The sequence below is a fragment of the Adiantum capillus-veneris genome, chromosome 16 (assembly GCF_014529385.1).
Source record: "Adiantum capillus-veneris isolate H3 chromosome 16, ASM1452938v2, whole genome shotgun sequence".
Taxonomy (NCBI): domain Eukaryota; kingdom Viridiplantae; phylum Streptophyta; class Polypodiopsida; order Polypodiales; family Pteridaceae; genus Adiantum; species Adiantum capillus-veneris.
Genome location: NC_140946.1, coordinates 71,670,736 through 71,684,802, shown reverse-complemented (window position 1 = coordinate 71,684,802; position 14,067 = coordinate 71,670,736).

The window sequence follows — 14,067 nt, the reverse complement described above, 5'->3', positions numbered from 1 at the left end:
AACAATAGAGGTCAAAGAAAGTCAGGTCAATCTCTGACAAACATTAGAATACACACACACACACACACATATATATGTACGTTTGCAAGGGAAGGAGAGCAATTTCCATATATAAGATTTTGTGAGTAGTGTCGTCTCTTGACATACATCGCATCCTGTTTGTGTGGGGCTCATATGCAATGTTTGCTACAACAACGCCAATATAAGGGCTTTATGATCGACACAATTAGTTCCTCAACTTCGCAAAAGTATCATAAAACCCTTTGCATGCTTTCTTTTGTTCCCTCAAGCATAGCATTGGACAATACATGAGCAAGTCCACTTCTCCCAACAAATAGTGCAAGACTACGCCAAGGCATCATTGCAATAATCTAGTATCTAATACATTAGATTTTATGTCATGGGGAATCAACCCAAGCCAATTCTGGACCTTTGTAAGGATATTACTTTGTAAAGTTTCACATCATGCTTGATAAAGTTCAAAACAACAATTTTGTAAATGCCCAACCAAACTTTTGATCCCTCTTTGGAGGCATGCATAAATCTACGATTTTTAGATTTAGTAGGGAGACTACAAGTTAAAACCTGACATAGACCTCATTTGGGAACTAGCCTAGATGGTCTAGGATGACTTCAATAGCTTGGCTACTATGCAAAGGTGTGCATTGAGACTTCGCTAACTTGACAGAAGGACTTAAGTGCTAACTGCAAACTTTCTCACTCTCCTTCAATTTCTCTCGCTCTAGCAGCTTGCAAAACAATAGCAACCAACATATTCACTCAAACTTGGAAATTTTTAGGGGTCTTCTTTACAGCAAGCTCCAAATCTAACCAAGAATTTGCAAGTTTAGTCTAAGTAAGATTCCACCAATCCCAATTGTTGGCAAACAATGGTTTATCACTCTAGAGACTTACAAAACATGCCTTTCTACTCAAAACTTCAAAGATACAAATATGCATATATAGTCTATCAAAACAAAGTTGTGGACATGTATACAAAAAATTTACCACAATTAGTATGTCTTACATAGGAATGTGAAAAACCTCTCTCTCTCTCTCTCTCTCTCTCTCTCTCTCTCTCTCTCTCACACACACACACACATGCATACACGTAGTATACTATTCATACTATGGCAAGTAGCTCTACATATGTCTAGTGCATGTATATGCACATTATGGGCAATCTCATCATATGACACGTATTAATAATAGAAAATAAAATACATTTGGGCTACCTAAAAAACTTGATGAGGAAACCAAAACATGTAGTAAAACAATTCAATAGTCTCCTTGTTGGAGCTTGGGGCCTTCATTGTAAGCACACTTTTGGCAAAAATTTGTACGATGTTTGTTCTAGTAAAACAATTCAATAGTCTCCTTGTTGGAGCTTGGGGCCTTCATTGTAAGCACACTTTTGGCAAAAATTTGTATGATGTTTAGTGCATCTATATGTTCGCTATGAGCATATTAATCAACTGATAGAAGCTAGCACCAAATAAAGGCACCAAGAACTTATTTACTTCCTAGCCAAATGTCATATTCTTTGTATCTATGGTGATATGCAATGATGAGGATAAGGACATGAGTGCTTATTTGTGACATCTTTTTGTTATTAGATTTACGCTCAAGGGGACTTCCAAGTTCCAAGGTTTGTTTTTAGAAAAGACTATAGGTGTTAACCACAATTGTGAGTATGGTTTTTTATATATATATAGAAGCAACTGACTTTTGAGATACCCACATTGGTGATAACTCATTTTCAAGATAGATTCTTAGCATAGAAAAAGTCATCACTCCCCACCAGCATGGATTTATCAAAGGAAGGTCCATCTATGATAACATTTTGGCTACAATGGTTGGTATAGACTATGCAATGTCCACTAAACAAGAGTGTAGTTTTCTCCAGCTGAATATAGGTAAAGCATATGACAAGATCATGTGGTCGTTCATCAAAGATGTCATGAAATCGTTGGGCTTCAGGCCACAGATGAGTCGCTTGGTTAGCACCATTGGTGTGGGTAGCCAATGTAAGCTCCTCTCCAATGAGAGAATCTTGGGTGCATTTTAGGTTTATAAAGCAGGGACGCCCTATCACCCCTCTTTTGTTTGCCATTGGATCTCATCCTTTGATAACATTGCTCGAAGACAATGCTGCTAGAAGGGAGATTCAAGGGTTATCTCTTCCTAATAACGACCAAGTCCTCGCCAAGTTGTTCGCGGATGATTCCCTTCTATTCCTCAAAGCTTGCTCGCCATTGATCAGGAAGGCTATGGAGATTGTGCAAACGTATGCCACTGTTTTAGGAGTCAAAGTGCAGTATTGAAAAATCGAGATTGCTATCTCTGAGAAAACGACTCGTTTGTTCCGTCAATGTGGTCTGGTGAGGTAGCATCAAAAGGGAGGGTATTCCGACACCTAGGGGCCCCTCCAAGGATGGATGTAACACACAAACAAAGATCCCCACGGGTTCTGGATAAGGTAAGAAGCAAGACGCGAAGATGGGAGTATGTCCTTTCGTTTCTGAGCAGAGTGAAATTAATCAACTTGTTCATGATACTTTGGATATCCTTCAATGGTCCACTACTAAAGTTAGCCAAATGCAACTACAAAGAGTTTTTGAAACCAGTTAAAAAATTCTTATGAAAAAACAACACAAAAGACTCGATGCCCTCGCAGTGTACAAGACGGGATTACCTTGTGAGACCTGTCAGGCAAGGCGGGATCACGATCATAAACCCTAGTACTCATGCAGAGGCCCAGTTTGCCAAGTTTGTGGTGGCAATCACAAAGCAAGATCACACATGGAGTATTATGATGAAGTCCATGATGGACAATGCCAAAATATGTATGCAAGGTGGTCGATGGAAAGGGCTGGAGCTACATGACAAGTTGCTTGCCCCTCAGTGGTCCAATCTGAAACTTGGGGTATTAAGAAGCGAACTAGTTAGGAAATGTAGGAATGGGGAAAGATTTCAAGATACTTTCACAACTTCATATCCCATTGATCCCCTTGGCTGTTTAAAGTGGGAAGCATCCTTTTAAACCCTTTTTGGAGGGAAGTGGAAGGAGTTCACAAGTCTCAAAATCTATATTGGCTAGCCAATTTCTTATGTCAGAATCGAATCTCAAACAGTGAGAGATGGTTGGGTCAACAATGTCACTTTCTATTGGACATATAACTTATAGTCATGCATCAATAATTTACAAAGAAATTGAAAGAAGTGAAAGTTCTATGGGGAGCCTTGGCGACTCGAGTGAAGATCCTTGCCATGGCTATTGGTCCTAATAGAAATGCTCGCAATGGATAGTTAGGACATTTTGCACCTTTTCAAGGAGTGTTTGACGATCTGTGGCCTAGCAAGGAAGATTTGTAAATCGGTTCAAAAGACCTATAAGATAGGCTTTTTCAAGAACGATCTGTTCTTTGGAGTGAAGGTGTTCAAGAGCTAACCACTACTCATCGACACACAAATTATCAAATACTACTAGTTCACGCATGTGTGGCAGGCTAGGAACTATTGAATCTTTGAGAGCGCTGAAAATAGCTAATTTCACGGAGATTATACAAGTAGGAAAACCTTCATCACCGTGGGAAAGACAATAAATAGGCATGAGTGGAACAAGACAATTGGTGCAACTATGGCCTAGTACGCCCATGGGCAGCCAAGTTTATCTTGCGAGCCATGTTAAGTGCGAGGTGGCTCCCCTCTCAACCGATGTATCTAAGGTTGTTAATACAATTCACTCACTCACAATTGCGAGTTTTGGGGGGAAAAAAAAAAGATAAATTCTTAGCATATTATTTAAAGTGAACGTCGCTAGACCAATAGAACAAGACGGTAAAGGGACCCTCTTAACACTGTTGTTCATGTGGAGGCCCTTTCTACCATGTTTGTGGTCTGGATTACGCAACAAGGCAAGGCATGGGCTATTATGACCTATGATATGATGGACCTGGCGAAGCTCTACTCTGAAGGGGGACCGTAGAAAGGAATTGACGGTCATGACAAACTACTAGCCCCTCAATGGATCAGCCTGAGACCCGCGGGTAGCACTAAGGGTGAGCTGGTGCGCACGTGCAACAGAGTGACAAAGGCTTTGGCGTGGGGGGAGTTAACCAGATACTTCCGAAACTCCATAGCATTCTGGTCCCCTTGGCTCTCTAAAGCTGCTGGCATACTTTTGAACCCGTACTAGGGAGATATTGCTAGAAAGGTGAATAACAAAGGACTCCATAGTCTGATCCAACTGTGGAACAGCATCAACCTGAACTGGAAAGAGGCAAACCTTGTGGATACCCTGATTTACCTTAATGACACAGAGAGATTGTTCATTAACAGAGCTTTGAAAAACTGGGCAATCCCTTAATTCTCGTAAGAGTACCCCATTTTAAGTGGAAAGCTTGGCGATGGCCACAACATAACCACTTCTTCAAACCGCAAAACCGATTATTATGCACAAGGCATATTGGTTCCCCCCTCTCAACAATCAGTGGGGTAAGCAATGGATAGAGGCTTAGGGACTATTGTCTACAAAGAACATATGGAAGCCTCAATTACAAAACGAGCTAGAGAGGACTTGTCCCACTTATTCATGGAGTGCTCGGAGGTTAGAGGCCTCACAAGTAAGGTGTGCAAATGGATCCGAAGGACTTGGAAGATAGTTTTCTAAGAGTAATTTGTTGATTGGAGGAAAATGGATGAAAGCCAAGCACTTCTCATATGTACTTAGATTGTTAGATTCTGGTTCCTCCACCATATTTGGAAGGCTAGAACAATCAAGCGTACGTCCAAGATCTCTATAGCCAGCTACTCTCAGATTGTGCAAAAAAACAGGAAAACTATTATTGGGATTGGGGAAAGCAAGATCTCATAGAGTGGAATAGGGTAATTCTCATCGTCATGTCTCTTACGATTTGACATATGCAAGTTGGGGCTCCTAGTGACAAGCCTGATCATCTCCAGTGGAATGTTTATGGCCCTGGCTCAAATTTAACATGGTGTTGGTGTTATGGTTTACTATTATTAATATAACCTCTCTCAATATAGGCCTCCCAAAACTCGGATTTCCATCTAAAAATTCCTTCAAATAGAAAGGACAATTAGAATGGATTATTCAACAATATTGTGAAATTTGAAGGGTTGAGTGATAGGGACGAATGGTTTGCATGGAATACAAGAGAAAGCAAAGGTTGTAAGTCGGCTACCTCCATGTTTAGCCTGCCTTGGCGAACTCCGATAGCAATACAGAATGATGCGTGTTGATAAAACGTGTTGCCAAGGCTCCACCCTCAATGGGAACAACATGGGTGCATAGTTACCAATAGCATGGGAATCAAGGCCTCAAGATGCCACTCAACTAATGTCAATAGGATGTGGATGACTTGAGTTTGCGATGGGCACTGGTTGATCACAAGTAGATGTCCTCGCAAGGATTGCAAGATTACAACTATTAGAGGATGGTGCATTTGAAAGGCGAGCAATGCACCAAATGGGTAGCGATGGTGTAGGGGAAAGGGTTGGAGGTGAGTTCCAAAGGTAGGTGAGAGGGCAATAGGTCTACAATCAAGGGCAGGCAAAAACGATAAGACATCACCTAGGTGGGATCGATAAAGTGTAAGATCTCAGGTTGGCTGCAGGCGATGGTTGAGGGCGACAGAGCATCTATGGAATGAGAGTATTTTAACTTTTTTAAGCTATCGGGAGATCCATTTCAATTTTTAATAATGTGAGATGTGCCCCAAAAAAAAAAGTGAATGTTCAAATCCTAATGTGAAGCATGAAGCTTTCTTTCCAAGGTATGTTCAAAGTCTAGTCAATGGCTAGCTCTTCTCAAAAGCTTTTGCATACTCATTAAGCTATCCCAATGTACGACATTATTATCCCAAGCACAACACGCACTCTTAGGCCCTTTCTTCCTCCCTCCCTGCCTCTGTCACACACACAATCACCTCTATTGATTGACATGACATCACACACACACATTTAGAAGAAGTTCCAACAACTTTCAAACACGAAATGGGTCATGCAATGAGCATTACTATACAACGCAAGCCTATATTCAAATCTAAATCAGCCACAATGCCCATGAAGAGAATACTGAAGCAAAATAACATATCACCTACCAGGTCATTCTTACAGGTTGGTGGCTCCTTATAAATCAAATTTTTGGTGGTTTTGTAGATATTATCATACAATAAACCCACAACTAGATAGAAGATCGTCAAAATACAATCTAGAGCACAACATTGTTAACAAAAACCTAATTTGGTGGCTCCTTGTAAGTCCATATTTCGGTGCTATTACAGACTATCATACAATAAGCCCGCATTTAAACAGATCCTTCTGATCATAATATGATTTGGAACATACCATTGTTCATAAAAACCACCAGGATATTGTGAGTGGCTAGCATTTCAAAAGCCAAGGTAGATTATAAAAGCAAGAGAATCCTTCACATTTTGAACTTAAGAATGGAAATATTTGTAGGCAGTAACCTTTTCATGACTTGCTATAAAAACTATTTTGTTAAGAGCTAAATTAACGTATCATTCACAACAATTGTTCGTTAGCAATGCCCTACATCGCTGGGTCTGGCAGCTATAAGTCTGCAAATGGATACGGAAGACATGGAAGATTTGAAAGTCTAGGAATCTTCAAGTATTTGAGGCTGAACTGGTTGTGGCTCAATTTGATGATATTGTGTGTCTCAGCACCGAGCTCATTCATGTTGTAGGAGCTAAAAGAGGGATAGCAAGTAAGATAAAGAGTGGCACCATGCATTGAGTTCCCTAGACCACTAGAGAGGCTTCTTGTTGCACCCTTGTTTTGGTTTCGGTTGTGGCTACATTAAGGCCCCTCATGCTATGATTGCCACCTTAAGGCACATGTAGTGCTTGAGGGCAATTGTATTCTTTACAAGTTAATATAAATTCTCTCCACTCACAATTGTGAGTATTGGCAAAAGAAAACAGCAATGAGATGCATTGATTCTAAAAATTTTAATGATTTAGATCATGTCATCTTGTTAAGTTGGTGGCACAAAGGTTGAGCTCAGTAAATTGATAATCAATCAACGACGCAATGCTTTCATTGCTCGGTTCAGCCTTGCATCTGTCATACCTCATGTCAATGAGAGCAATTAAGACAGACGCATCTAGTTTTACTTAGCCGCAGGACCATTTGATAAAGCATGCACTTAGCAGGAGACAAAGAGAAGCACAGCAAAAAAATTGTGTCCGCCCTCATCATTACGCACGGCACCTCTTTCTCAGTCTCTCACTCTCTCTCTCTCCTCCACATGCTATTCCCTGCAGTTTCCAACTTTCCTCAAAGCTATGTGAGAATCCTCGCTGATTCTGCTTAATAAACCAGCTCAAAAAAATTTGAGCGCACCTCATTGTGGATTTTTCCTCCCCTCTCCTCAACCTCAAGCTTTTACAACCTGGGAATCTTCTACACATTCCATTTAGTTTGTCTTTTTTCAAAATTGACAACACATACATACTACTAGGCCTACACAACAAACTCAAATAATTTCTTCTCAAAATTTCTAAGGAATGTTGCAATTCTAAAGCGAAAAAAGTCGTCACCATCATCACCTCTGCACAAAGACCCCCCTCCCCCTAGCTCGCCATCGCTGTGTTAGCCCCTGCTCGCTTCCCTCACTCTACATCCCTAATTGCTCTAGTATAAGCATTGAACACTGCGAAGCTCAAATCAATACTCTTATGCTTGGCTAGTGTGAGCACTGACCTGCGATGCTCAAAACCAACACGGCATCGACAGAGCCCTCTCATTTCTCTGCGTTCCACCCAGTGCACACACATGGCACCCCTCTTTCTCTCCTTCCCTTTGTGTCTTTCCTCCACATGTCACCTCCTCCAATTCCCCCTAAGCCACGAAAGAATCTGTGTAGATTTCTTTTAATTAGCCTCTAAATCAAACTTGGACCACCTTATTTTGGCTGGATTTCCCTAGTTTTATGAGTAGAAATCTCCCCAGATTCCATTGGGAGATTCTAACCCACTAAAGCTTGGGAGGGGGAGGGGGAGGGGGGGGAGAGATGAATGACAATTAAAAAAAGCTCTTTCCCATAAGCTTGCTCCAATCTCTTCATGAGCAAGCGTTTCCGATAAAATACGGCATCTAGAGAAAAAACTCGGGGATACTGATCATGTGTGTGTGGTCAGGGCAACATAACGAATGGGTATTATAGGCGCCAAGCTACTTTATACTTATAACAGAAAAACCATATTCCATAGAAAAGTGTTACAGAGGCTTACCAAAGAGGATATACCCACGTCCAACCCTCTCCCATAAACTCTTCGTGATCCTCTTACGCTCGTCAACATTTCTATCCCTTATATCATCCGTTCTCGCAAATCTTTCGCGAGTTCTCATCTATCTTTGGCAGGTTGACACATGAAATCAAAAACTCTCGTGCTGTACAAGCCTCAACATGCTGCGCAACGCCAATTGTATTGGGCACTTCATACTAATGTTCTCCAGGTGGTCAAAACGCCAGGGCAAGCAGGGTTAGGAACACGAATGTGGACATGTAAATTCTATCAGGATTGTCATAACAGTACTATGCATGTAGTTAAGCATTTGAAAAGTACTGTGTAATAAAGTGCCTCTTGAGTTGAGGGACAAGCTTATTGCAGAAAACTTTCCAGCCATGGGTTCTACAACAGTGACATGATCACAGAGCACGCAGGATTCAGATCATGAAGCTTTTGTGCAAGGGTCAACTGAAACAGGTACTTGAGAATCATCGGCCCAACCCGCAAGTGATAGCAAGAGGGCACGTCTTGATAATGATGAGGTTCAAGAGGAGACTCTCCCACATGCTTAGCAAACCACCTTGCCATCTATTGTGAATGGATGGTCTGTGGCAACGAATTGCAAAAATGGAGATTGCTCGCACTCTAATAGAATGCAACATCTCATTCAATGTCCAGGTTGGTGTGACCGAGTCATGAAGCGGTCTCGACTACACAAAGATGCGTACGATAATGCTAGATGAACAGAGGGCTTTGATTGACAAAGCTTCCCAAAATGTCTTGCAATAATTATCCACAGTAGTTGCCTTCACCATCCGAAGATCATTCCAGGCAGTAATCACGTCAATTCGTACTCTCGAGTGAGCCAAGCCGAAATGAAAAGTCTCTTGATCTTAAGCCACTTTGTTGGTGCTTCTTTTTGTAGCACAAGAGTGGACCACCATGTTCGTGCATTTCCTTTCAAGTAGGATGCTACCCTTCTTATCTTGGAGTGCTCTAAATAGCGCCCTCCACAAAAAGTTATGTCAAACTGTTGGATAAAAGAGAGGGTCACGTGCGCACTTCACTTGCGCTACGTGAACATGTTCTGCCACAGTCTAGCATGATCCAATAGCTTAGGACTGAGCCAGGCACCTTTGTGAGCCTCTAGCAAGAGGTGCATGTTAAGGCTGGTCACAATCACCTACCTTCTCTTGCACAGCATGAGCATTATTCACCATGTGAGCCCAGTTTTGTGACAGCATGTGAACCATCTCTAATAAACCATTTATCTTAATAAGTGACTTTATTTTAGAATCGTGGGGGCATTCTTATAGCTGCTGGACCCAGCATAATTTATATATATATATATATATATATATATATATATATATATATATATATATATATATATATATATATATATAAAAGGAGGCCTAAGACGCTTAGAAGAAGCGGAAGAAGCAGAAAAAGCAAAGACGCAAGCAAACAAGCGGACCAGCAGCACCTCGTGTTTTCTCAAAGAAGAACCATCGTTTTCAGCCCACAGACATCAGCGTTTTCAAATCAGCCTTGAATCTCGCCGTACCGCACCCTTCCCGGTTGCAGATCCTCACCACATCAACCATCAATAGAAGATCACCCTAGCGTTTCTGTTTTCAGCCCAAAGCAGCCAGTGCTTCGAACATTCAGCCCAGATCAGCTAGCGTTTTTGCATTTCAGCTTTGCATGCATTGGCGGTAACAAATCCTCGCCACAGTACCACTGCAGTTGCAGATCTCTAGTAGAAGTAACTAGCGTTTCATGTTTTCAGCCATTAGCAGTTCAAATCTCGTCGTCATTGTCGACACTGTCATCATCGTCATCGGCGTCGGCGTCGTCGACTTCAACATAGGGCCAGTAGTACCCAGCATCAATACCCATTAGCATCATTAGCATCAGCATCTCAACATTCAGTCATTGTATGGCAACAGACCAAGGGGGCCCTTGATGGTTGGGACCCGACATCCCTTTGTCGTCTCTTTTCTCTTTCTTGTCTCTCTCTTTCCTTCGGTTAGGGTTTCCTCTTTCAAGTGGAGTAAAGTGTCCATTGTGTTTGTGCGGAGTACTAGATCCGAGCTAAATCCGTAAATACTTCCACTGCACCTGACATTGATATTAGAGCTCTGTGCGTGCTTCGGCTTCGCGAACTCAAGGGAAGAACTCAAAGAAGAACCATCAAGAACCAAGAATCTCAAGTACCCAAGAACGAAAGAACCTCTCCTAGTTTTTTTCCCTGAATGAATCTTCAAGTCCCGCTCCCAGCCTCACCCGCAATGTTTTCACGACAAGACTATTCGAGTGGTCGTACTTGCTCGCAAGGCAGAATCAACAAGAAGGCTGGTATTCTGCGATGGTAGTAAGGCTACTTGGAAACTCGTATGGTAGGTGTCTACATCGCACCAGATCTACATTCATAGTATCCACCCATTGGAGAATTCTTCATTGGTTAGGCATCCACATGCATCAAAAGCAGTCAGCATCAAAAGTTCGGTAGTTGTGCCTCACCTTTAACAGGGGGATGTCACATGCGCACTTCACTTGCGCTACGTGGACATGTTCTGCCACCGTCTAGCATAATCATGTAGCTTAGGACTTAGCCTCGCACCTTTGTAAGCCTCTAGCAGGACGTGCATCTCCACACCGGTCACAGTTGCACGCCCTCTCTTGCACAGCACGAGCATTTTTTTCCATATGAACACAATCTTGTGACAGCATGTGCACCATCTCTAATAAGTCATTTATTTTAATATGTGACTTTATTCCAAAAAATCGTGGTGGCATTCTTATAGTTGCTCGACCCAGCATAATTTGGATATATAAGGAGGCCTAGGGCGCTTAGAAGCAGCAGAAGAAGCAAACACAAGGAGGCAGGCACCCGACCGGCAGCACCTCAAGATCTCTAGCGTTTTCTCAAAGAAGAACCAACGTTTTCAGGCCAGATATCAGCGTTTTCAGATCAGCCCTGAACCTCGCCATACCGCACGCTTCCAGGGTACAGATCCTCGTCGCATCAACCTTCAGTAGCAAATCAGCCTAGCGTTTATAATTTCAGCCCAAAGCAGCCAACGCTTAGCAGATTCAACCCAGATCAGCTAGCATTTTTGCATTTCAGTTTCGCATGCATTGGCAGTTGCAAACTCTCGCCTCAATACCGTCGCAACTACAGATCTCTAGCATTAGTACCTAGCGTTTCCAGTTTTTAGCCATTAGCAGTTCAAATGTTGACGTCGCCATGGACACCATCGTCGTCGTCGTCGACTTCGACATAGAACCAATAGTACCAAGCATCAGTAACATCAGTAGCATCAGTACCCAACATCAATACCGCAGCAGCACCTCACCATTCAGTCATTGTATCAACATTTATGCAAGAATAAATAAAGTACTTGCTTTGGCAACAGAGCAAGGGGGCCCTTGAGGGTTGGGACCCGACATACCTGTGTCGTTTCTTTTCTCTTTCTTGTCCCTCTCTTTCTTTCAGTTCAGTTCACTTCTTTCAAGTGGAGCAAAGTGTCCCTTGTGTCTGTGCGGAGTACTAGATCCGAGCTAAATCCGTAAACACTTCCGCTGCACCTGACATTGGTATCAGAGCTCTATGCGCACTTCACTTGCGCTACGTGGACATGTTCCTCCCACAGTCTAGTATAATCATGTAGCTTCGGACGGAGCCTGGCACCTTTGTGAGCCTCTAGCAAGACGTGCATGTCCAGGCCGGTCACAGTTGCATACCTCTCTTGCACAGCATGAGTATTTTTCACCATGTGAACCCAATCTTGTGACAGCATGTGAACCATCTCTAATTAGTCATTTATTTTTATAAATGACTTTATTCCAAAATCATGGGGACATTCTTATAGCTTCTCAACCCACCATAATTTGGATATATAAGGAGGCCTAAGGCGCTTAGAAGAAGCAGAGGCACAAGGAGACAGGCACCCGACCGGCAACACCTCAAGATCTCTAGCGTTTTCTCAAAGAAGAACCAACCTTTTCAGCCCACAGACATCAGTGTTTCAGATCAGCCCTGAACCTCGCCGTACCGCACCCTTCCTGGTTGCGACCATCAATAGCAGATCAGCATAGTGTTTCTTTTTCCAGCCCAAAGAAGCCAGCGCTTTGCACATTCAGCCAAGATTAGCTAGCATTTTTGCATTTCAGTTTCCCATGCATTCGCGGTTACAGATCCTCGCCGCAGTTGCAGGTCTCTAGCAGAAGTACCTAGTGTTACCGGTTTTCAGCCATTAGCAGTTCAGTTCTTGACGACATCGTAGACACCATCATTGTCGTCGTCGTCGACATCATCATCCTCGTCGTCCTCGACGACACCGTCGTCGTCGTCGTCGTCGTCATCGACTTCGACATAGAAATAGTGCTACCCAGCATCAGTAGCATCAGTACCCATTAGCATCAGCATCTCAACATTTAGTCATTGTACGACCATTCGTGCAAGAATAAAGAAAGTACTTCAACAAAGCAAGGGAGGCCTTCAGGGTTGGGATCCAACATCCCTGTGTCGTCTCTTTTCTCTCTCTTGTCTCTCTCTTTCTTTCAGTTCAATTCAGTTTTTTCAAGTGGAGTAAAGTGTCCCTTGTGTTTGTGCGGCGGAACTAGATCCGAGCTAAATCCATAAACACTTCAACAACACCTGACATTCTTATCAGAGTCTATGCGCGCTGCGGCTTCACGAACTCAAGGGAAGAACCTAAAGAAAAATGATCAAGAACCAAGAACCTCAAGTAACCAAGAACCAAAGAACCCGAAGAATCTCTCCCAGTTTTTCTCATGAATGAATCTTCGAGTCCCGCTTCCAGACTCATTAGCTCCCATCTTCATTGCCATGTCTTTGAAGGAAGATAGACATGGGATACACGACAACCCAGATCTTGAGTACCAGGATCTACTAGCCTCTTGTGCGGATATGGAAGGATTTGGAGACAGGATCCACAACCTCTTTTGCATTCGCATTCGCATGTAGCGTGCATCCACTTCCGTCGACATGAAACCCTTGGAATTACCTTCGAGCACCCTTACCTTTGAGCCTCGCCCGCAATGTTTCACGACAAGACTATTCCAATGGTTGTACTTGCTTGCAAGACAGAGTTAGTGGGAAGGCTAGTATTCTGCGACAATAGTAAGGCTACCTCGAAACTCATATGGTAGGTGTCTACATCGTACCAGATCTACATCCATAGTATCCACCCATTTGGAGGAATCTTCTTTGGTTATGCATCCACATGCATCAACAAGATTCAGCATCAGAAGTACAAATAGAAGTTTGACAATTGTGCCTCACCTTTTAACATGGGGGAATATCACGTGCCCACTTCACTTACGCTACATGGACATGTTATGCCACAGTCTAGCATGATCATGTAGCTTCGGATTCAGCCTGGCACCTTTGTGAGCCTCTAGCAAGACATGCATGTCCACGCCGGTCACAATTGCATACCCTCTCTTGCACATTATGAGTATTTTTCACCATGTGAACCTAGCCTTGCAACAACATGTGAACCATCTCTAATAAGTCACTTATTTTAATATGTGACTTTATTCCAAAATCGTGGAGGCATTCTTGTAGCTCCTCGACCCAGCATACTTTGGATATATAAGGAGGCCTAAGGCGCTTAAAAGAAGCAAAAGAAGTAGACACACAAGGAGACAGGCACCCGACCTGTAGCACCTCAGGATCTCTAGCATTTTCTCAGAGAAGAACCAACGTTTTCAGCCCACAAACATCAGCGTTTTCAGATCAGCCCTAAAC